This window comes from Dermochelys coriacea, chromosome 3, assembly GCF_009764565.3.
Source record: "Dermochelys coriacea isolate rDerCor1 chromosome 3, rDerCor1.pri.v4, whole genome shotgun sequence".
Taxonomy (NCBI): domain Eukaryota; kingdom Metazoa; phylum Chordata; order Testudines; family Dermochelyidae; genus Dermochelys; species Dermochelys coriacea.
In genome coordinates this window covers 61,671,414-61,695,616 of record NC_050070.1, presented here as the reverse complement: position 1 = coordinate 61,695,616, position 24,203 = coordinate 61,671,414, and the positions used below count along the sequence as shown (strand labels likewise).

Below are 24,203 nucleotides of genomic sequence, written 5' to 3'. Positions count from 1 at the left end.
ATATACTTTGGAACTTCATCATAGTCATTTTCATACTTGCTCTTTGAATCTTTAGACTCTGTATGTGACCATTTTGTCTCCTTTGATGATAGTGTCTGTGTAGAGCTGACGAAAGCAGCATAAGATTCATTCCAGGAATATTTTTCTCCTGCAATGAGACAAATTCCTTGGTCACTTGATAAAATTCCTGTCTCTCTTCTTTAGTGAAAATTTTCATACTCTTCATTTGTGGGTACAGGAAAACCACTACTCTGTGCATGGGCTTGAGTTCAAAAACTTTTTGATGAGACATTTTAAGCCTTTGGATTTGAGTTGACAGACTATCTACACCAATGGTAAAAGGATGGAGATGCTTTTTCAGCCTTTCATACCAAATGGGCACCAAGTGGAGAGTGGGCTGTCATGATTGCTCTAGTGCATCAGATGCTTCCTTGAAGGGCCCCTATTAAGATGCTTGAAGTGTTGTGGTCAATGCTATGAATGAGCTGAGTATCCCCCTTTTCTGCAAAATTTCATATATTCTGTCCCACTGCTCCTGGATTGTCTCAAAACACGAGTAGTTTGCAGTTCCACCGTGTTTCTACATATCCTTTCAGAGACTTTTGAAGTCTGCTTTGAAATCCAGAACTCCTGAAGTAAGTAATGAGATTTCAGCTTGTGTGGATCAGTTTGGTTACTGCTTCCTCCTTCTGGTTTGGCAGTGTGCTCAAGTACGGTATTTATAATGTGCGCTGAGCAGCTTATTCGCACATAGGACTTGAGGGCTACAACCACGTTCACTCAACAGTCCGTAAGAAAACCATCTGGTTGGTAATGCTGTGTATATCAAATCTTCTGAGGGCTTGAATAACAACCAAATGAATGTTCTCTGCAGTTTTTGGTTTCCCACTCTCAAACTGATTCACACAAAGCACCCTCTCTACCATTCCAAAAACTATTATGGCTCCATGTAATGAACATTTACTCCCAAATAGGCAACCTTTCTGGAATCATCTATCCACAGATCGAGGGTAAACCCCCCACCCCTCCCACCCCACTGTGCCAAGAATGTTTTTCAGTTCTGTGGAGATTTGTTTTTAGTTCTGCCACGAGTGCAGCATGCTGGGTTAATGTTCTGGAATGTGGTATTAGCACTTGTGCATCCATTTGACCATATCTGGCACCTATGTTAATCAATCATTGAGGATATGCCAGGAATCTCTTGCCGCTAACAGACATAAGACCTTTCAAATTAGTTGCTACAAACTTCAACAAATTCCTGAATCTCAGTTGTCTTCATGTCTCGTGTGATAGTGACATTTCTTGGTGAATATCTTCTGCAAACTGGATCCCACTTCCGGTCTGCATTTATTTTTAAGTATGTTTGAAGTACTGGTTTTATGGCTAGTAAAAGCACCGACTTTTTTGCATGCAACATATGCAACATGCTGTATCTCTGTTTTCATCAATACGAAATCTGAATGTATTCCAAATTGGTGATTTGCATTTCTCATTTCCCTTCAAACTGTATGCACCGGTACTTAGAAATTCAAAATAAAGTTTCTCCATTGACCATTGGCTTTTCTGGAAACAACTGGCAAGGAAGTGCAGAGGGGTGATGTAGTGACTATTTCAATTCATGCTGATGAACTGACAATGCAATATAAAAACAAAGTGAACTTTCACCAGTGTTAGCTGAATCTGAATAATTATATCTGCATCAGATCCACAAAAATACTATCTTTATTTTTTAATTGGATCCTATTTTGGGCTAAACCAAACAGCTACTCTCCTGCCACCCATCTCTGAAAGCAGTGCTGCCACCAGCAGCAGTGTCAAAGTAAGGGTGACAATACCGCGACCCCCTGCAATAGCTTTGCAACCTCACCAATATCCCCTTTTGGGTCAGGACCTCCCCGGATTACACCACCATGAAATTTCAGATTTAAATATCTGAAACTGTGAAATTTAAGATCTTTAAAATCCTAGGATTGTCAAATTTACCAAAATGGATTGTGAATATGGCAGGGCCCTAGTTATATTACCTCAAAAATGTGACTGAAATTGGAGGGAATGTGCTTAAAATATGATGTAAATACCAAATGTCTAGTCATAAATAGAATGAATGATGATGTTTTTATACTGAGCATTTGCAAAATAATTCAGAATTAAGTCAAACAGTGTAAATTTGGTGTCTTGAATGCATGATAAAGATGTTATTTATTTGGCAGGATAAATTTTACTTCCATATTTTAACCAGAAATTCATTATACAGTTGCATACATTTTATTTGCACAGTGGCAGATGTTGGCATATTAGGTGATCATCATCTAGGGGTTTGGGATTAAAAAGCATATAGAAAATCGTATAGAATAAGCTCTTAGCAAAGAAATAATGTCTGGGAAATTCAGTAAAGGCAAACATAATATTAAATTCCTTCCCTTTCTGCTCACTACTGAAATGCTGTAATGCATTTCTCCATTTATCTTAGATCTAAGGGCCCTACCCACCCATATGGCTGCTGCCCACAGATGCTGCATAGGCTTCTGAGGGTCCAAAGCCTAGGACTCAGGAAAGTATCTTATTACAGCACTGCCAAGGGCTAGCCAAACCCATTTTCTATAGATTGGAATCAGACTCAAGGGAATAACATCACGGTACTCATTCCTCAGACAATCTAATCTAATTGTGTATGGGTTAACTAGATAAAATTGTACAGAAGCAAACTACTTTATAGCAAGGGAAATGGCATGCCCAATATACAGTCAGCTAAAGAAGGAGGTACATATGTTCTTTGATCTACAATGGCTAGAATGCAATCCTCGGACACTTCCTAATGTAGGTACAGTAACTACAGAATAGCCCTCCTCAGCCCATTTCAGATAGCTAAGGCTAAGATTTTGTCATGGTTATTTTTAGTAAAAGTCACGGATGGGTCACAGGCAATAAACAAAAATTCACAGAAGCCGTGACCTGTTTGCGACTTTTGCTGCTGCAGCTCCATGGTTTCCCCTGCCACTGTGATGTCTGGGAGCTGTGGGCTTCCCCCTCTGCCCACGGCAGCTGTAAACTGCAGGGGGGCCCCTCTCTGCCCACGGCAGCTGGGAACTGCAGGGTGAACATATTTCCCAAAGAGAAAACAGGACACTGTTCCCCCCGTGCAAGGCTGTCACCCATCGCTGGAACCCTGAGGAGGGCCCTCTGAGGAGTCTGTCACCTGTCGCTTGGACTTTGCAGGGTCCCCCCTGTCACCTGTAGCTGCTGTTGCCTGAACCCTGGGCCAGGGCCCCATGGTTGCCAGGGCCCCACTGGCTGCCAGCTCCAGCCCCGCAGTCCCTGCAGCTGAAGCAGAGAATGTCATGGAGGTCTCTGGAAGTCTCGGAATCCGTGACTTCCATGACCTCCGTGACATAAATGAAGCCTTACAGATAGAAAACTACTATGAGATCTTTAAAACAAGATCTTATCATAGACCAGATATCTACTATTCTTCTTGACACACATTTTATTTCAGTTTAAAGATAAATAAATCTTGTTTGCAGTCAATGGACATGGCTGTCGTGTTCAGTATTTTGGAGAAATGAGATTTCGACAACACTTTGAGATTGTTGTTTTGTCTATGTTTGAAGTGGAAATGGAAACAATAGCTTGGATAACCAGACATGATAGAGATCAAACATACAGTTGATGTCTCTGTGAGATACAATAATGGCCTTATTCATTTTGGCAATTCCCAGTCAGCCAACCCATGGACCATCTTTTACAAGTAACAGCAGACATAAGTAAGTGTCTACAGGCACAAGCTGCCAATCATACTGTAAAAGTAAAGAAGAAAATGGAACAAACTAGTACAGGAAATTTTGATCAGACTGGTTCCATTATTCATATAGGGCTAGCAGATAGAAGAAATCAGTATGTACCCTATGCATTCCAAGGATTATAGTTTCAAAGATTTTAAGACCAGAAAAGACAATTAGCTCACCTTGTATGACCTTGACAACACCCCACAGAATTTCATGCAATTACTCATGTACTTGGCTGAATAACTTGTGTTTGAGTAAACAACATCTGTATTACCTTCTTACCATTGTTTTTCATTACAAACCCGATTTTCACGTTCTCATGAATAACCCAGTTCCCTATTAGAGGAGCAGAGCTCTTGGGATCTGATTTCTGGTTTGAATACTTCATGGAAAGATAATTTTGATTTCATATTCCAATATTCATTTAAAATTTTCTGATCCTGTGGGTATCCCTGTCATTAAGGCCATTCACTGAAATATCTATCAAACACAACTGAGGAGAATTCATTTTAGTAACTGAACCAATAATTCACTGAAAATTTCTTGCAGTATTTCCCGAGCTCTATTAGTCCTTAAATATTGAAGAGCTTTTAAAATATATGTGGAGTGAGACACAAATACAATTAATCTACTTCAGAAGAGACTATTGTCATTGAAGCAGGTCAGCAAACCTGAAACTAAAGAGAAGAAACTGGGAAAGTTGAGAACTTTTCTGAAATAAGATTAAGAACTGTGATCATGAGAATTCATAAACAGGCACCTACATATCTCACCCGGCACCGTTCATTTGGGTCATGAATGGGAACAATGGTAGCAACTAGGGTAATACCAGTGTAAAGTACAGAAATACTATGATTATTTCCCGAACAAATGTCAGGGAGATGCCTCACACCTACATATAGCACCAACCAGTTACTGAAAGGTTATAAGAAAATAAACTCAAATAACTAGAAATATGGTCAAGCATATGACCTTGAAATGTTAATAGATTCTTTGCAAAATATACTATGTAACCCTAAGTCTCCGAGAAAGATGAATGGAGTGAAATTTAGTCCCCTGTAAGGTGAAAGTGCCAGATTCTCTGCTGGTGTAAATGGGCACAACTACGTTGACTTCAGTTTGTACTTTGAGACCTTCATTTGTCAACTATAGTGCGACTTTCACATCAACAGAGAAGCCCTCTTACCATATTCAAAAATATACTGTCCTCGGATTTTAAGAAAAAGGACTAACTCACATACACATCCAGGCCAGAGACCATCCCCACAATAACTGCTAGAGAAGATTTTTTTAATCTTGATTTAAAATGATCAGAGATGGAGAATCCACCATTACCCTGGATAAATTATAGTAATGTGGCTTTCAGAATTTTATGAAAAGCCATGGAACAACAAATATAAAGAAAGGCTCATACTGAGAGAAAATACAAAAATAACCCACCCTGGCTCTAGAAAGGGGTGTAAAAAGCCAAATAACAAATGATGAAAGTTGAAAATAGGGCAGATAGAGAGAAAGGACACACAAGCCACTACAGGAGACTACTAGTCTGCTACGGTTGAAGTTAAAACCAGCTTTCTATTTAAAGCTTGACTCAACTAAATGCTCTAAAATCCATACAGTTATTTGGACTGCATTGACATTGGTGTGAATCATGGGGACATGGATATGGTTAATATTCCAAATTTGGGGTAATTTAATTAAAGAGTCTCCTAGATACAACCCTTTGGGGAAAAAACAAACAACTTTTCTTAAAGTAGATCTAGTCTACCAATATATTTTTGTCCAGACCTGGGGATAAAACCATGGCTCTGATCATAGTACAAGGGTCTTACTTACGTGAGGTTTACCATCAGAAAGTGCAAGGTCCCCACTATACCTTTGTTATTAGCAAAATAGTTCACTTCTTCAGTTAGTTTTGTACCTAAGGCTCATGACACTGAATGGATTACACCAGTGGTTTCAAACTTTTTTTCATTTTCAGACCCTCTCAAATTTTGAATGGAGGTGCCAATCCCTTTGGAAATCTTAGACTGAGTCTGCAATAGTGCAAGGGTCTACAGACCACACGTTGAAAACCACTGGATTACAGTGAGCATGTGCAGAGAAAGAGCCAAAGAGGGCTGAAAAGCCAACTTTACTCATAGGAAGTTTGGGGCTCTGGGGCAGTAGTTCTCAGACTGTGGACCACTTGTGGCCCTGTCAGCACACAGCTGCAGCCCATGTGACATCCTCATGGCCATACAAATGGTATATATATTGTGTGGATGCGGCCCACAGAGAGAGCTGCATATGCAACCCACAATGGTATATAGGTTGAGAACCATCACTCTGGGGCAATGTTGTTGTGGCTATTCAACCTGATCATCACACAAGCACTATGAATTCAAGCCCTATCGCAAGCAGAAATTTGAAATAAAAAAAAGCATGTCTACCTCTGCTAAAGGGGCTTTGTATTTTGGGGAAATGTAATCTGAGTACAGCAGAATATTCAGAAGGCTCTAAAACAATTTTTAAAAAGAAAATAAAAGTTACACATGCAAATATTTGCTGGGAGGGTAGGGAAGTTAGGGAGCAGAGAAATATGTGGGGAGGGGTTGTGTTGGATCATATTAAAGAAGTTCTGTATTAAAATCACAAACGAGTTTGACTGCCCATAACCCATAGTTTAAATTCCAGGGTATTACTAATTAAGAGGTCTCTTGGTTTTTGGTTTCTTGGTTTTACTATTTCTCTCCTTCTCTGTGTGAAAGTTGCAAGCTGCTAATTGTGTTAGTACATCCTAAGACAGAGTCTGTTCTCAAAGCAATACTTTGTAACAACAACTACTCACACAGAGAGAGATTCAAAGTTATACTTTGTAACAACAGAAACAGCACACAGAGACTCCTCACCCTTTTGTTGAATTTATCTCTCTTTGTTAACAATTGTGATTAAAATAGAGATAGAGAATGTATGTGGATGGATGCTTGGTGTGGATAATAAATTAATGATCAGGGAGGTGCCAGCCTAAGAATCCAATGTCGATCGGCGGAAGAAGGCATCAAGTGGAAACAACCAGAGGACCCCCGGAAGGCAGACTGGAATCCGCCCAACAGCCTCAAGGATGGGAGAACCAAAACAAGATAACATCTGGCAACATGGAGCCGTCAGGAATGTGCCATCTGCTGATTGATTCAGCAACAGCATGATGAAGCAATTCCCATGGCATAGGAATAAATTCATTTATTACACCTTAAAAGAGAGATTCACCACAGTATTCAAAACCTCTGACAATCTGACCTATTAGTCTTGTTCAGAGTCAGCTGGTATGTATAACTCTATTGACTTAATATGAGAAATCAGAAAGGACTCAATGCCTCCCACATTTAGGGTGGATCGGAGTCAGAGATTATAAAGCTGGATGGAAAGGATTTGTTCAACTCTATTTATCAAATTTATTTTAAGGTGTATTGTATTTTGTATTTTTTATTGTATTTTGTATGGTTTCATATCCAGGTAATCTCCACGCCAGATTTTAGCACTGAGAGGGAAGAAGATGAAGTAAGAAAGGATACAGCCGTGGGTAGGAGAATGTATGTAAGGAGCAAGGGCAGTGTGGATACTAGTCTAATAGGTTATACTGGCTGTAGAATGACTGTGCCTAATAGGGTACAAAATGTGAGCGAGGCCAAACAGCAAAAATTAAGAGGTTTGTACACCAATGCGAGGAGCCTAGGTAACAAAATGGAGGAACTAGAGCTACTGGTGCAGGAAGTAAAACCAGATATTATAGGGATAACAGAAACATGGTGGAATAGTAGTCATGACTGGACTACAGGTATTGAAGGGTATGTGCTGTTTAGGAAAGACAAAAATAAAGGTAAAGGTGGTGGAGTAGCTCTGTATATCAATGATGAGGTAGAATGTAAAGAAATAAGAAGCGATGCAATGGATAAGACAGAGTCCATCTGGGCAAAAATTACATTGGGGAAGATAACTAGTAGAGCCTCTCCTACGATAGTGCTTTGGGTGTGCTATAGACTTCAGGGATCTAATTTGGATATCGATAGAGCCCTTTTTAATGTTTTTAATAAAGTAAATACTAATGGAAACTGTGTGATCATGGGAGACTTTAACTTCCCAGATATAGACTGGAGGACCAGTGCTAGTATTAATAATAGGGCTCAGATTTTCCTAGATGCGATAGCTGATGGATTCCTTCATCAAGTAGTTGCTGAACCAACTAGAGGTGATGCCATTTTAGATTTAATTTTGGTGAGTAGCGAGGACCTCATAGAAGAAATGGTTGTAGGGGATAATCTTGGCTCAAGTGATCATGAGCTAATTCAGTTCAAACTAAATGGAAGGATTAACAAAAATAAATCTGCAACTAGAGTTTTTGATTTCAAAAGGGCTGACTTTCAAAAATTAAGGAAATTAGTTAGGGAAGTGGATTGGACTGAAGAATTTATGGATCTAAAGGTAGAGGAGGCCTGGGATTACTTTAAATCAAAGCTGCAGAAGCTATCGGAAGCCTGTATCCCAAGAAAGGGGAAAAAATTCATAGGTAGGAGTTGTAGACCAAGCTGGATGAGCAAGTATCTTAGAGAGGTGATTAAGAAGAAGCAGAAAGCATACAGGGAGTGGAAGATGGGAGGGATCAGCAAGGAAAGCTACCTTATTGAGGTCAGAACATGTAGGGATAAAGAGACAGGCTAAAAGTCAAGTAGAGTTGGACTTTGCAAAGGGAATTAAAACCAATAGTAAAAGCTTCTATAGCCATATAAATAAGAAGAAAACTAAGAAAGAAGAAGTGGGGCCGCTAAACACTGAGGATGGACTGGAGGTTAAAGATAATCTAGGCATGGCCCAATATCTAAACAAATACTTTGCCTCAGTCTTTAATAAGGCTAAAGAGGATCTTAGGGATAATGGTAGCATGACAAATGGGAATGAGGATATGGAGGTAGATATTACCATTTCTGAGGTAGAAGAGAAACTCAAACAGCTTAATGGGACTAAATCAGGGGGCCCAGATAATCTTCATCCAAGAATATTAAAGGAATTGGCACCTGAAATTGCAAGCCCATTAGCAAGAATTTTTAATGAATCTGTAAACTCAGGATGATTGGAGAATTGCTAATATAGTTCCTATTTTTAAGAAAGGAAAAAAAAGTGATCCGGGTAACCACAGGCCAGTTAGTTTGACATCTGTAGTATGCAAGGTCCTGGAAAAAATTTTGAAGGAGAAATTAGTTAAGGACATTGAAGTCAATGGTAAATAGGACAAAATACAACATGGTTTTACAGAAGGTAGATCGTGCCAAACCAGCCTGCTCTCCTTTTTTGAAAAAGTAACGTATTTTTTAGATAAAGGAAACGCAGTGGATCTAATTTACCTAGATTTCAGTAAGGCATTTGATACCGTGCCACAGGGGGAATTATTAGTTAAATTGGAGAAGATGGGGATCAATATGAACATCAAAAGGTGGATAAGGAATTGGTTAAAGGGGAGACTGCAATGGGTCCTACTGAAAGGCAAACTGTCAGGTTGGAGGGAGGTTACCAGTGGAGTTCCTCAGGGATCGGTTTTGGGACCAATCTTATTTAATCTTTTTATTACTGATCTCGGCACAAAAAGTGGGAGTGTGCTAATAAAGTTTGCAGATGATACAAAGCTGGGAGGTATTGCCAATTCGGAGAAGGATCGGGATATTATACAGGAGGATCTGGATGACCTTGTAAACTGGAGTAATAGTAATAGGATGAAATTTAATAGTGAGAAGTGTAAGGTTATGCATTTAGGGATTAATAACAAGAATTTTAGTTATAAGCTGGGGACGCATCAATTAGAAGTAACGAAAGAGGAGAAGGACCTTGGAGTATTGGTTGATCATAGGATGACTATGAGCTGCCAATGTGATATGGCTGTGAAAAAAGTTAATGTGGTTTTGGGATGCATCAGGAGAGGTATTTCCAGTAGGGATAAGGAGGTTTTAGTACCATTATACAAGGCACTGGTGAGACCTCACCTAGAATACTGTGTGCAGTTCTGGTCTCCCATGTTTAAAAAGGATGAATTGAAACTGGAGCAGGTAGAGAGAAGGGCTACTAGGATGATCCGAGGAATGGAAAACTTGTCTTATGAATGGAGACTTAAGGAGCTTGGTTTGTTTAGCCTAACTAAAAGAAGGTTGAGGGGAGATATGATTGCTCTCTATAAATATATCAGAGGGATAAATATGGGAGAGGGAGAGGAATTATTTCAGCTCAGCACCAATGTGGACACAAGAACAAATGGGTATAAACTGGCCACCAGGAAGTTTAGACTTGAAATTAGATGAAGGTTTCTAACCATCAGAGGAGTGAAGTTTTGGAATAGCCTTCCAAGGGAAGCAGTGGGGGCAAAAGATCTATCTGGCTTTAAGATTCTACTTGATAAGTTTATGGAGGAGATGGTATGATGGGATAATGTGATTTTGGTAATTAATTGATCTTTAAATATTCAGAGTAAATAGGACTAATTCCCTGAGACGGGATATTAGATGGATGCGATCTGAGTTACCCAGGAAAGAATTTTTCTGTAGTATCTGGCTGCTGAATCTTGCCCATATGCTCAGGGTTTAGCTGATCGCCATATTGGGGTCGGGAAGGAATTTTCCTCCAGGGCAGATTGGAGAGGACCTGGAGGTTTTTCGCCTTCCTCTGTAGCATGGGACACGGGTCACTTGAGGGAGGCTTCTCTGCTCCTTGAAGTCTTTAAACCACGATTTAAGGACTTCAATAGCTCAGATATAGGTGAGGTTTTTCATAGGAGTGGGTGGTGAGATTCTGTGGCTTGCGTTGTGCAGGAGGTCGGACTAGATGATCAGAATGGTCCCTTCTTACCTTAGTATCTATGAATCTATATTAGACTAAACTATTAAACATTAGAGATATATTCATACCAGTTACAAAATGTAGAGCCATAGCTTGATGAATTACTCAGTTAAATGTATGGAAAAATTATACCAGGTTGTGAAGAATTTCACATTTTTCTATCAGTGAACAGGTACAGAACCTTTGATTAAACAATTTCAATTAAACAAGTCAATTTCTTTTCATTCTTAAATTTTAATCTAAAGTTCTTTCTTAAGTCCTGATCCTGCAAACACACATCTGCTTAATTTTCCTCATAGAAGTAGTCTCATTTAAGTCAATAGGGTGACTCACTTTTAAAGTTAATCATGTACTTAAGTATTTGCAGGATCAGGCCATAGATAATAAACACTTTTGGGCATGGACTGCATCCACCTCTATAATAATGGTCCTTTGATCCTGACTAGGCCTTTTGGGAGCTACTGTAACACCATCTATTTTATAAATATTTATCAGTTGCACAAACACATAGCACATTATTTCCACACACTGGACACTGAAATCTGATCCAGCGCCCACTTAAGTCAGTGAAAAGATTCATATTGAGTTCATTGTGTGTTGGATCAGACTCTAAGAAGGAAGTGACTAGCAAAGCAAAATGTACCACTGATGTCCCTATAGGACATGAGTTGTAAAACCAACTTGAAATATAGTTAATGGTGTTTAAACAAAATGAAACTAGTGACACTGCAGAAGAGTGACTTACCCACCAGTGTACCCCATCATTGCTAGATGCAGTGTAGAGGCTTGCCTCCTCTTGCGCCCCCTGCTGAGAGCCACTCCAGCTATGTAGTGGCCTGCTTTTTCTTGTGAGTCAGCTCTCCAGCCAGGTCATGTACAGTCCCAGCCCTTCTGGAGTAACAGAATCACACAAAACAATAGTCCAATGACCTTGCTGCAGGTTTTTGGCCTGGCTCTGGGCTCAGTCATTGGTCTTTACTTCCCTTGTAATAAGAGGTTTTCACGTCATCTTCCTTGTTGGCCTGCCAGGGAACCCAGGCCCTCCTTTTACTTTGGGCTCCAGTCCAGGAATCTTGTAACAAACAGCTGTGGTCTGTACTCTTATTCTGCATTCTTTGCTGTCTCCCTGGACCACTCGCTGGCCCAGCCTGCCTCTAGGCCTGTTCCACAGCCGCTTTCTGGACTCACTCCTGCAGACTCTTCTCCTTTTCCTAGGCTCTGCAGAGCTCCTTCTGGTTCCAGTACCAATGACACCTCCCAGGATTTTCTCTTTGGAGGCCTGGCTCTTGTCTGCCTCTCTCAAGGCTCTCTCTGTATCCTCTCTCTTTCCTCCAGAAACCCAACCCCAGGACTACCTCCTTGGGGAAGGGGGGGTCTTACTTTTTGTTAAGTTTCACCACAGGAACATACTCCACTCCACTGTCTTTCCTAGGCCTTTACCAGAGCTCCCTTCTCAGGAGAGGATCTGAAGGCCTACTTTCCCCATAGACCTCATATCTGCCTTGTACTGGCATGAACTCCTTTCTTTATTAATCAGTCACCCAGCTCCTCCCCAGCAGAGCCTAATTCTAAATTGGGTTTGGGTCATCCTCTGGGGACAACTGGGTGCACTAATTACTCTCTGGCCTCAGTTAACTCTTTCTCTACCAGTTTAGGTTATGTTGTTTGTGATGGGCTGTAAGACACCTTTTCTATATTTTCAAGCCATCCATAAAACAATTTGTAAATGAGGAACAAGTTTTTTTTATACTATTCATATTTAAGTGTAAATGAGGCTGTTGCTGTGATAAATCCAAAATATTAATCTATTTCAGAGGCTAAATTTCTCAGATGCATTTGTGATCTCTTAATGGTTCAGCAAATGAAATTCATAACATCTGTCTCAGATATATTTAGTATGATATAGGGCAAGGGATCTGGAATTTAATATCATCACCATATATTAAATAAAGTTGTAAAATGATTTACTATAGCAACAGGGAGTTATACTGTAGGTCTTAAGTGCAAAATAAAATTATAAAATGTTAATGAAATAGGTATTTAAGACTGGAGTCATAGTATATAATTTATTCCATTATTAAAGTATTAAATTACTTTTGTGCTATAAACCAGGATGAATATCAGACCTGTGGTTACCAAGATGACAAGCAGAGAAAGTAAATTAGTATGCATTGCCATGGAACATAATAAAAAATATACAAATGTAGCTGTACAGCAACAAATGAAAGCTCTGCCTTACCATTAGAACTGGGCAGGGAAATGGGTTCAATTTTTTTTTAAAAATGAGAAATTGATCAAATCAGGCCCTTTTTTTGTAAACAGTTTCAATTTTGATGAATTGGTATTTTCCAATGAAAAAAACATTATGTGAAAAAATTCCTGAGGAGCTGTACTTACAATCCTGTGAAGAAGCAAAGAAATACAGCATTTAGATGTAATTAGGGCCAAATCCTGCCTTTGCTGTGCATAGCAGAACCGAAAAGGGACAGAGGTTGGGTATGAGGAGTTAGGGTTTGTTCATGCTGCTGGTGTAGCACCAGACTGGCCACACCTTGACCCTTTATACCAGTGGTTCTCAAACTTTTGTGCTCGTGACCCCTTTCAAAAAGCAAGCCTCTGAGTGCGACATCCTCTTATAAATTAAAAACATTTTTTATATATTTAACACCATTATAAATCCTGGAGCCAAAGTGGGGTCTGGGGTGGAGGCTGACAGCTCACAACCCCGCATGTAAGAAGCTCACGACCCCCTGAGGGGTCAAACCCCCAGTTTGAGAACCCCTGATCTATACTAATCCATCTAGGTTGGCACGACTAGGATCCCATTCAGAGACTTGCTAACCAGTCTCCAATAGGGGCTTAACATGGGTAGTACCTTGTACTGGATGCAGCCCCTATTCTTTCAAAATGGTGAGCCTTTACGCTGAATGTTCAAGCACAGGCACTGACAGGATGGGATGCTTGATCCAGCTGCCTACTTTATTAGAATCATAGAATATCATAGAATATCAGGGTTGGAAGGGACCTCAGGAGATCATCTAGTCCAACCCCCTAAGCAAAGATGACTTGGGCTATAAACAAACCCAAACACACAGAAAACACCACACACATTGGAAGGTAAGAAGCCTGCAGAGTCCAATTAGGGTATACAAATCTGGCAGGTTATTAGTTTCTAAACTCAGAAATTTTCAGATCTAATTATGAGGGTCAAATCATGGATAGTAAGCAATGAAGTGGAGAGAGAGATAGGCTTAACTTCACCTGAGGCAAAAAAACCAGGGATTTGAAGCAATCAAATTTTTGAATTGCTCCACTTCAGCTTCCCTCTGGCCCCAATAGTGACTGCTCCGACTCCGCTCTGCACTCTGCCTCAAATTACTTTTTAACTAAATAAAAAAGTGCATACTGTAATTTTGAAAAAACATTATTTTTATTCAGATTTTTAAAACAATTTAAATGTCATCAACAATGATACAAATTAGAATCATTCATAATTCATTCTGGAAAAAAATATTGCAGCAATCAAGTCATCTTTCATAGCCTGATGCAAATAATTTAAAATTAACTTTAAAGCCAAAAACAGTCGCTCTATACTTGCTTGAGTTGTTGGCATGCTTGAAGCAATTCTACAGGCAGCCTGAATATGGTATGGGTAGCTGTGAATGGCCTCAAAAACAGACTTAACTTTTAGCCTACCAATAGACTCCATCGCCTCACAATCTTCCTGAAAGTTTCTCCCGAATAATGCTTCATTACATTCATGAATTGCAGAAACTTGCCGGCGTCTTTCTTGTTTATCCAATTCCTTTTCGAAGGCGTCATCTTCTGAAGAATTGGTGCTTGAATTATCTCCATTTCCCTGTGATGGTTGAAGACGTCTCAGAGATGGACGCTCAAACAAGTTCAAAGTGGAGTCGGAAGTTTGAGAACAGCTTGCTATTCTGAAGGATGTGAACTTTCTGAAACCGCAAATTCGATTGTTGATGATTCCTTTTGTTGTGTTTTGTTTTCTGCAACGTCTTTCACCAGTTCAGATGTAGCAAAAAATTTTGTTTTTCAAGTCATTGAGCTGTATCAAGGAGCCCTTCCTTTGCCTTTGGTATTTCCCTTGAGGTAAGAAGAATTCGATACTGTGGGTCAACATAAACTCCAGCAAGGAAATGAATATTGTTAAAAAGCTAATCTTCGCGTTTCTGCATGGAGGATAGAATTACTTCTGCAATTTGTCCATCATTTTCTTGCAAGAATTTTGACAGTTTTCACCATTCCTTCATTAAAACTCCCGAGGTTACATCGACAGCTTGAAGATTCATGGTTGTTTGGTTTAGCTTTGCCAAGAGGTCTCGCTGGTTCTTCACTTCGTCCCATTCAGCTTTTGTTAACTTGAGTTCTCTTGTTCAAGCAGCAGCCACTTGTTCACAGTAAGATTGAAAAACCAAGAAGCCAATCACTCATCACAAATGTTGAACCCCAGCGAGTCACAGTATCCAATGATTGAGTTACCCCATGTAGATCAAGCAGAACACTTTGAATACTTGGGGTTCATAGTTTGACAATGACTTGTCGAATTTTTGCCAGAAATTTCTTCTCATGTTCTTTGTTCAGTCCATCCCAGATTGCCAACTGAAGCGTGTTAATACCACACCTCATCAGTTGGACTTTTGAGTCATAGAATCATAGAATCATAGAATCATAGAATATCAGGGTTGGAAGGGACCCCAGAAGGTCATCTAGTCCAACCCCCTGCTCAAAGCAGGACCAAGTCCCAGTTAAATCATCCCAGCTAGGGCTTTGTCAAGCCTGACCTTAAAAACCTCTAAGGAAGGAGATTCTACCACCTCCCTAGGTAACGCATTCCAGTGTTTCACCACCCTCTTAGTGAAAAAGTTTTTCCTAATATCCAATCTAAACCTCCCCCATTGCAACTTGAGACCATTACTCCTCGTTCTGTCATCTGCTACCATTGAGAACAGTCTAGAGCCATCCTCTTTGAAACCCCCTTTCAGGTAGTTGAAAGCAGCTATCAAATCCCCCCTCATTCTTCTCTTCTCCAGACTAAACAATCCCAGCTCCCTCAGCCTCTCCTCATAAGTCATGTGCTCTAGACCCCTAATCATTTTTGTTGCCCTTCGTTGTACTCTTTCCAATTTATCCACATCCTTCCTGTAGTGTGGGGCCCAAAACTGGACACAGTACTCCAGATGAGGCCTCACCAGTGTCGAATAGAGGGGAACGATCACGTCCCTCGATCTGCTCGCTATGCCCCTACTTATACAACCCAAAATGCCATTGGCCTTCTTGGCAACAAGGGCACACTGCTGACTCATATCCAGCTTCTCGTCCACTGTCACCCCTAGGTCCTTTTCCGCAGAACTGCTGCCGAGCCATTCGGTCCCTAGTCTGTAGCGGTGCATTGGATTCTTCCATCCTAAGTGCAGGACCCTGCATTTATCCTTATTGAACCTCATTAGATTTCTTTTGGCCCAATCCTCCAATTTGTCTAGGTCCTTCTGTATCCTATCCCTCCCCTCCAGCGTATCTACCACTCCTCCCAGTTTAGTATCATCCGCAAATTTGCTGAGAGTGCAATCCACACCATCCTCCAGATCATTTATGAAGATATTGAACAAAACGGGCCCCAGGACCGACCCCTGGGGCACTCCACTTGACACCGGCTGCCAACTAGACATGGAGCCATTGATCACTACCCGTTGAGCCCGACAATCTAGCCAGCTTTCTACCCACCTTATAGTGCATTCATCCAGCCCATACTTCCTTAACTTGCTGACAAGAATGCTGTGGGAGACCGTGTCAAAAGCTTTGCTAAAGTCAAGAAACAATACATCCACTGCTTTCCCTTCATCCACAGAACCAGTAATCTCATCATAAAAGGCGATTAGATTAGTCAGGCATGACCTTCCCTTGGTGAATCCATGCTGACTGTTCCTGATCACTTTCCTCTCCTCTAAGTGCTTCAGGATTGATTCTTTGAGGACCTGCTCCATGATTTTTCCAGGGACTGAGGTGAGGCTGACCGGCCTGTAGTTCCCAGGATCCTCCTTCTTCCCTTTTTTAAAGATGGGCACTACATTAGCCTTTTTCCAGTCATCCGGGACTTCCCCCGTTCGCCACGAGTTTTCAAAGATAATGGCCAAGGGCTCTGCAATCACAGCCGCCAATTCCCTCAGCACTCTCGGATGCAATTCGTCCGGCCCCATGGACTTGTGCACGTCCAGCTTTTCTAAATAGTCCCTAACCACCTCTATCTCTACAGAGGGCTGGCCATCTCTTCCCCATTTTGTGATGCCCAGCACAGCAGTCTGGGAGCTGACCTTGTTAGTGAAAACAGAGGCAAAAAAAGCATTGAGTACATTAGCTTTTTCCACATCCTCTGTCACTAGCTTGCCTCCCTCATTCAGTAAGGGGCCCACACTTTCCTTGGCTTTCTTCTTGTTGCCAACATACCTGAAGAAACCCTTCTTGTTACTCTTGACATCTCTTGCTAGCTGCAGCTCCAGGTGCGATTTGGCCCTCCTGATATCTTTCCTACATGCCCGAGCAATATTTTTATACTCTTCCCTGGTCATATGTCCAAGCTTCCACTTCTTGTAAGCTTCTTTTTTATGTTTAAGATCCGCTAGGATTTCACCATTAAGCCAAGCTGGTCGCCTGCCATATTTACTATTCTTTCGACTCATCGGGATGGTTTGTCCCTGTAACCTCAACAGGGATTCCTTGAAATACAGCCAGCTCTCCTGGACTCCCTTCCCTTTCATGTTAGTCCCCCAGGGGATCCTGGCCATCTGTTCCCTGAGGGAGTCAAAGTCTGCTTTCCTGAAGTCCAGGGTCCGTATCCTGCTGCTTACCTTTCTTCCCTGCGTCAGGATCCTGAACTCAACCAACTCATGGTCACTGCCTCCCAGATTCCCATCCACTTTTGCTTCCCCCACTAATTCTACCCGGTTTGTGAGCAGCAGGTCAAGAAAAGCGCTCCCCCTAGTTGGCTCCCCTAGCACTTGCACCAGGAAATTGTCCCCTACGCTTTCCAAAAACTTCCTGGATTGTCTATGCACCGCTGTATTGCTCTCCCAGCAGATATCAGGAAAATTAAAGTCACCCATGAGAATCAGGGCATGCGATCTAGTAGCTTCCGTGAGTTGCCGGAAGAAAGCCTCATCCACCTCATCCCCCTGGTCCGGTGGTCTATAGCAGACTCCCACCATGACATCACTCTTGTTGCACACACTTCTAAACTTAATCCAGAGACACTCAGGTTTTTCCACAGTTTCGTACCGGAGCTCTGAGCAGTCATACTGCTCCCTTACATACAGTGCTACTCCCCCACCTTTTCTGCCCTGCCTGTCCTTCCTGAACAGTTTATAACCATCCATGACTGTACTCCAGTCATGTGAGTTATCCCACCAAGTCTCTGTTATTCCAATCACGTCATAATTCCTTGACATCACCAGGACCTCCAGTTCTCCCTGCTTGTTTCCAAGGCTTTGTGCATTTGTATATAAGCACTTGAGATAACCTGTTGATCGCCCCTCATTCCCAGTATGAGGCAGGAGCCCTCCCCTCACAGACCTTCCTGCCTGTGCTTCCTCCCGGTATCCCGCTTTCCCACTTACCTCAGGGCTTTGGTCTCCTTCCCCCGGTGAACCTAGTTTAAAGCCCTCCTCACTAGGTTAGCCAGCCTGCTGGCAAAGATGTTCTTCCCTCTCTTCGTAAGATGGAGCCCGTCTCTGCCCAGCACTCCTCCTTCATGGAACACCATCCCATGGTCAAAGAATCCAAAGCCTTCTCTCCGACACCACCTGCGTAGCCATTCGTTGACCTCCACGATTCGACGGTCCCTACCCAGGCCTTTTCCTTCCACGGGGAGGATGGACGAGAACACCACTTGCGCCTCCAACTCCTTTATCCTTCTTCCCAGAGCCACATAGTCCGCAGTGATCCGCTCCAGGTCATTCTTGGCAGTATCATTGGTGCCCACGTGGAGAAGCAGGAAGGGGTAGCGATCCGAGGGCTTGATGAGTCTCGGCAGTCTCTCCGTCACATCACGAATCTTAGCCCCTGGCAAGCAGCAGACTTCTCGGTTTTCCCGGTCAGGGCGGCAGATAGATGACTCAGTCCCCCGGAGGAGAGAGTCCCCGACCACCACCACCCGCCTTCTCCTCTTGGGAGTGGTGGTCGTGGAACCCCCAACCTCAGGACATCGCATCTCATGCCTCCCAACCAGCGGAGTCTCCTTCCGCTTTCTCCCCCCAGACGACATGAGTCGTCCTCATGAAGCCATGTTGGAAGTCATTAACCTATTGTGCAGCAGCATCCATGTTGAGTTTGATTTCATCCATTCCTTTAGTTCCTTCATCAGGCAAAACAGCTTCAGTTCTGTCCACATCCCTGTTCTCAGAAATAAAAATGGTTTCATTGTCCTCGCTGAAATTTTTGACGGCACATGTCATGTTTGCTGCATTGTCAATGCAGATGCTCAGCACTTGCATTTCACTGATCCCAATTTTTTCTAAAATAGCTTTTACTTGACTTTTCATGTATGAAGAATTGTGATGCCCTTCAGTGTCGATTATGTCCAAGATTTTTACCACAGCTTTATCTTATGCTTCTTCATAGTACTGAGCATTGATTGCAAGGAAATTTCTGTTTCCATGGGTTGCCACTTCCATTCTCAGATAGCACAATTTTGCTCCAAAGCTTTCTTGAGCTCTCCACCACCAGACTCAGCTGTGCTGACAACTAAATGATGAACCGCATCAGGCCCCGTTGAAACACCAAGCTGCCGACCCATTTCACGTGCAATTTTTTGTTCTTTAGCCTGAAGGTAGTGAGCGGTGTTGAACTCAAGTAAACCATTTCTATCAGCCCTTCACAGAAAGTATTGGCATCCATGGTGATTGTAAGTTTGAGGACTTCAAATATGAGTCAAGTTTTGCTTGCTAAATTTTGAGTTTCTTTTCAGACGAAGCTCCACAAAAAAAATCTTTTCTCCAGGAGATTTCAAAGAGCCAGATGAACGTCGTTTAGCCACATCAGCTTTCTGTTTTGCCTCATCTTCCTGGTCCTTTTTGTAACCAGAGCAACATAGTTTTCAGGATGGTTACTTTTACATGTTGCCAAAGGTTGAAACTTTTCACGGCACTTGCTTCACTTGTCTTGAAGCTACATGGTTTAAGCTCACTATTCACTTCCTTTTCCACCTTGCATGTTGCCGATTTCTTCTTTGCTTTTCCCCAAAGCCCAAATTTGGGCTTTTCAAATTCCAAAGTAAAGTTGTTGTTGAGATCCTTTTCCGTAAATCGGCTATCAATCCTGGGGGACAGATTTGATTTTTTTGTTGAAGCCATGGCCATATCTTCTTGTGCTGCTACCACATCCAAATGCTTATTGTTATGATCTTTGAAAAACAATGAACAAAAGCATTACATTTTTAAATAAAGTACCTGCTTGTGATATCTTAACCACTTAAGGTACTTCGAATTTATTTTGGATTTTCTGGACAAAAATGATCGCATTTTCTTTTTACACAAAATTATTATTAAAGTATGTTTTAATATTTTCACATGTTTCTTTCAGTTTTAATGAAGTAAGAAGTATTTTAAATATATATAATTAATATACATTTTTATTTATAAATTGCAAGTTTGTTTTTCTGATGAAATTTTGTGGTAAAAATATTCGAAATATTTTCCAAGTTTTTAATTAATATCTCAAAAACACTTTAATATAGATATATCAATGACATTTGGTATGTGCCGTAGTGTTAGTACATGCTATTGCTGTTCTACAACATTAATTGTTGGGAAGTAACGAACCTACACATTACAAGGTTGAAAATAAACTTTAATGGGAAAGTGGATTCAAATTGCAAGCACAGTCCTTTTAGTAAAGAGAGCAAATTTTCGGAAATATGTTTTTGCTTCATCAGCCTGAATAGATTATACAAGATAGAGCAAATAACAGGTTCTATCTTGTATAATGTTTCCAGCCTGATGAAGGAAAAACATATTTCTGAAAATTTGCTCTCTTCACTAAAAGGACTGTGCTTGCAATTTGAATCCACTTTCCCATTAAAGTTTACTTCCAACGTTCTATCATACAACATCATTCAAATAAAATTATTTAAACTACAGGCATCGTGAACTGAGAGGACTGGGCCAATTTTATTTAATATTTTTTAAATCTTCAACTATTTAACAGATACGACCCTGGAATTTGATTTAATGCTAAAACATACATTAAAATGGTACTCTTAATTTATTTTGTATAATTAACTGTTTCCAAGAAAACTGTTTAAAAATTTTAATCTTCTTAGATGCTTAGAATGATACAAACAATTTTACTTATTACTTATTTTTCAACTTTGGAATCATAAATTTTAAAAGTAATAATAAATAATAACCAAAAATTATTAACTTATTATGGAACATAATATTACCGCTTGTAGCCAGGGGTAGTTGATCACAAGCCTTTCTTGAAATATGAAATAAAAATGACCAGATGCCAGTTCAGGACTCCTATGGTTTAAATAATTTTGGATAATGTAATATGGTAGCACATACTAACGCTAAGACACAGACATAATTTCATTACTTTATATTAAAGCATTTTTGAGATATTAATCAGAAATTAACTTTTCATCATCTCCTTGAAGGGACTGTAGCTCCCTTAGGAAGAATTTTAGGACACGTGTTCACAGAAACATTTTTCTTAGAATGATCTAAGGATTCACCCGCAAAGTTGTGTTGGACATTTTCCAATCATTCTGGATATATCACAAAAATCACTCCTAATTTATGCAAAAATGTTTACTGTTTATTTATATGCCTGCTGCATGCAATTTTTTCAGTAAATTTAAAATTATAAACAACGCTACCGAAAGACAGTTGAACAGATAACATCTAAAATAAGTCTGCCAGAGTGATACAGGGGCATGTACAAATGAACAAATGTACCGGTAACGGGAGCCCGTGTCAGAAATGAGCTTAAGCGATTAGTATCTCTAGCGATATCTTAATATATCAATAAACAAAACATTTTTTTTTGCAATATACCTGTTTGTGATATCTTAAATGTTGTGTGTTGCATCACACTTTTCCGTAATCGTACCATTCAGCGCATCTCGTTGATCAACCCTTACAAAAGAAGTATCAACACATACTAATCTATCTAATTAATCTACACGAGTACGTACTCGCCTAACCTTGGCACAAGGGTGGGAGCAGTCTTCAGTGTTGCCGGATATCTGATAATTATCTGATTCTTTAATAAAACATATCTCCAAAAAACTTTGTAATTTTGTATCTGTACATTAAATCTTGATTTTGGCTGAAGTGAGAATAACTGTGACATATTACGTAAAGTGGTAAAGTAGATGTTAATATCAATTGTTATACTATATGAAACTTTTTGGCACCTTTAGGACTTTCTTGCTAAATATCATTCATTTTGGATTGAAAATGAAAAAAAGAAACAAAAAAAAAACTGGAGCAGTGGAGCAGTCAAGATTTTCTGTGCTCTGGCTCTGCTCCAGCTCCAGGCAAAAACTTGCAACTCTACTGCTCCATGCTCCGGCTCCGGGCTCCGAGCCAAAGCCCTGACAAAAAGAACCTTTGAAGGGCTAGGAGAAGGAAAGTAAGAATGAGATATGGGTGGGGGGAGAGGGAGGAGAAAAAATAGTGAGAGGGAAAGAAGAATAGGTGTCATAGGGTGACAACTAGAGAGACATATAGGAGAGAAGGAGAGAAATAGATGGAAGTGAAGGCTATAATGTAAGAGTCAGAGGGATAGAGACAAAGGAGAGCCATAGAGGGGAGTCCAGACTTGAAAGAAAGAAAGTCCAGAAAGAAAGCAAAATAATTCAGGCCCCAATTCAGCAAAGTACATAAGCACCTAACTAAGCCTCTTCCATTTAGCGAAGCACTTTCCCACATGCCTAAATTTAAGCATATGCTTAGGCTTGATTGGCTTAAATGGGATTTAAGCATTGCTTAAGTGATTTACTGAATCCTAAATGAGTAAGGAAAAAAAAGGGAGAGAAAGAAAATGGAATAGAGATACAAGAAAAGTGAGAGATTGAAAAAAAGAGAAGGGAAAAGAAGAAAATGGAAAAAGGGAAGAAAATATATGACTTTATGAGTCACATATTTCCTTTATTTGCATCATCTCTAGTCTGTGCTTTAAGGGCAGCTGGCAGGTGGTGATTTGTTATAATCAGGGCCTTGTGTATTTCCACAATTTTGTGTTCAGGGGATTGGACCTCCACAAGCAAAACTGTGCTGCTAAATCTTTGGTTTCATTTTTAAAAAATTACATTTAGGTCCCTGACAGTGTTAAAAAAAACTTAATATGGGATCCAGGTCTGGTGCAAGGATATTTTGTACCCTAGGCGAAACTTCCATCTTGCGCCCTCCCCCCTATCGCCCCCCCCACCCCGACAACCTCCAAAAACTAGTAAACTTAGCATTATAAACAGCCTGTCAGAATGGGTAATGGCTGTTCTAATGTTTCTTTTTTACCTTTAAGGCATTTCAGTTGTTTTCCATTGCCTCTGGTAATGTTCCATTCAAAGTCTTACTATTGTGCAAAGCTAAACAATTGAGCCTTGCATTGCATCACCAGCCAGGTTAGGCAGGGTGACAAATCCCCCTTGCCCCAAAGGGCCATTATTCCCTGGTGAGTAATTTCTACTCCAAGTCTGTAAAGCAGACTTTTAAGGTAAATACATTATTCCTTCAATATTACCCATGCACACATCTCACAAAGATTCTCACTATTGACAAGTTACCAGCCTTGTATAGATCCCTTCCACGTTTCTCTTTGTGGTTAAGTGCCCTGTAAGACACCTGTGGGGTGCAGTGATTTTGTGAGGCCTGCAGTGACAGCTTTTTGTGAAGATGAGGGGGCCCTTTGCCAAGGGATGCTGGTGTCACAGTGAGCTTGGGGTAGCTGACACTATGGGCAGGGCACTGAGGCTGGTGGGGCGGGTAACACACACTGGGCTGGGGGCAGGCGGTGCTGGGATGGGGCAGGGGCAGGTATCTCTCAGTCTCCAGCGCTGGGGCCGCACCAGGGCCAGCAGCCTCTTCACCTCGGAGTTTGCCCAGGGGCACTCCTCCTCTCAGGCTCTCCGGCCATGGCCACCAAGGAGGACACGGGTGGGGGGCGCCACCGCAGAGGAGATGCAAGGGGCCGGGCTTGGCTGGGGCCCTGCACCTGCCGGCCGAGAGCAGCAGGAACCGGGCAATGCTCAGCGGGAGCCAAGCGGCCCAAGCCCAGGGTGCCTACGCTCCGCACCTGCCCCTGCTGCTGCGGAGGCTGCCGCCACCCTGGGTTCGGGCTGCCCAGCTCCCCCGAGCAGCGCCCGGTTCCTGCTGCTCTCAGCCGGCAGATGCGGGGCTCCAGCCGAGACTGGCCCCTTGCGTCTCCTCTATGGCAGTGCCCTCCATCTGTGTCCAGCCGCAGCGGCAGCAGCCGGGGTGCCTGAGAGGAGGAGTAGCCCCCAGGCAAGCAGGGGAGACTCTGAGGTGAAGAGGCTGCTGGCCC

General features: G+C 41.4%; 1 long non-coding RNA gene across 1 annotated transcript; it reads left to right on the top strand.

Annotated features, from left to right (window-relative positions):
- Positions 1-1,279: 1,279 nt before the first annotated feature.
- Positions 1,280-22,788, top strand: LOC122459658. The gene is made up of 4 exons (XR_006280480.1): positions 1,280-1,292; positions 17,254-17,265; positions 21,110-21,114; positions 21,807-22,788. It is a non-coding gene; the product is annotated as an uncharacterized LOC122459658 (long non-coding RNA).
- The last annotated feature ends 1,415 nt before the right edge of the window (positions 22,789-24,203 follow it).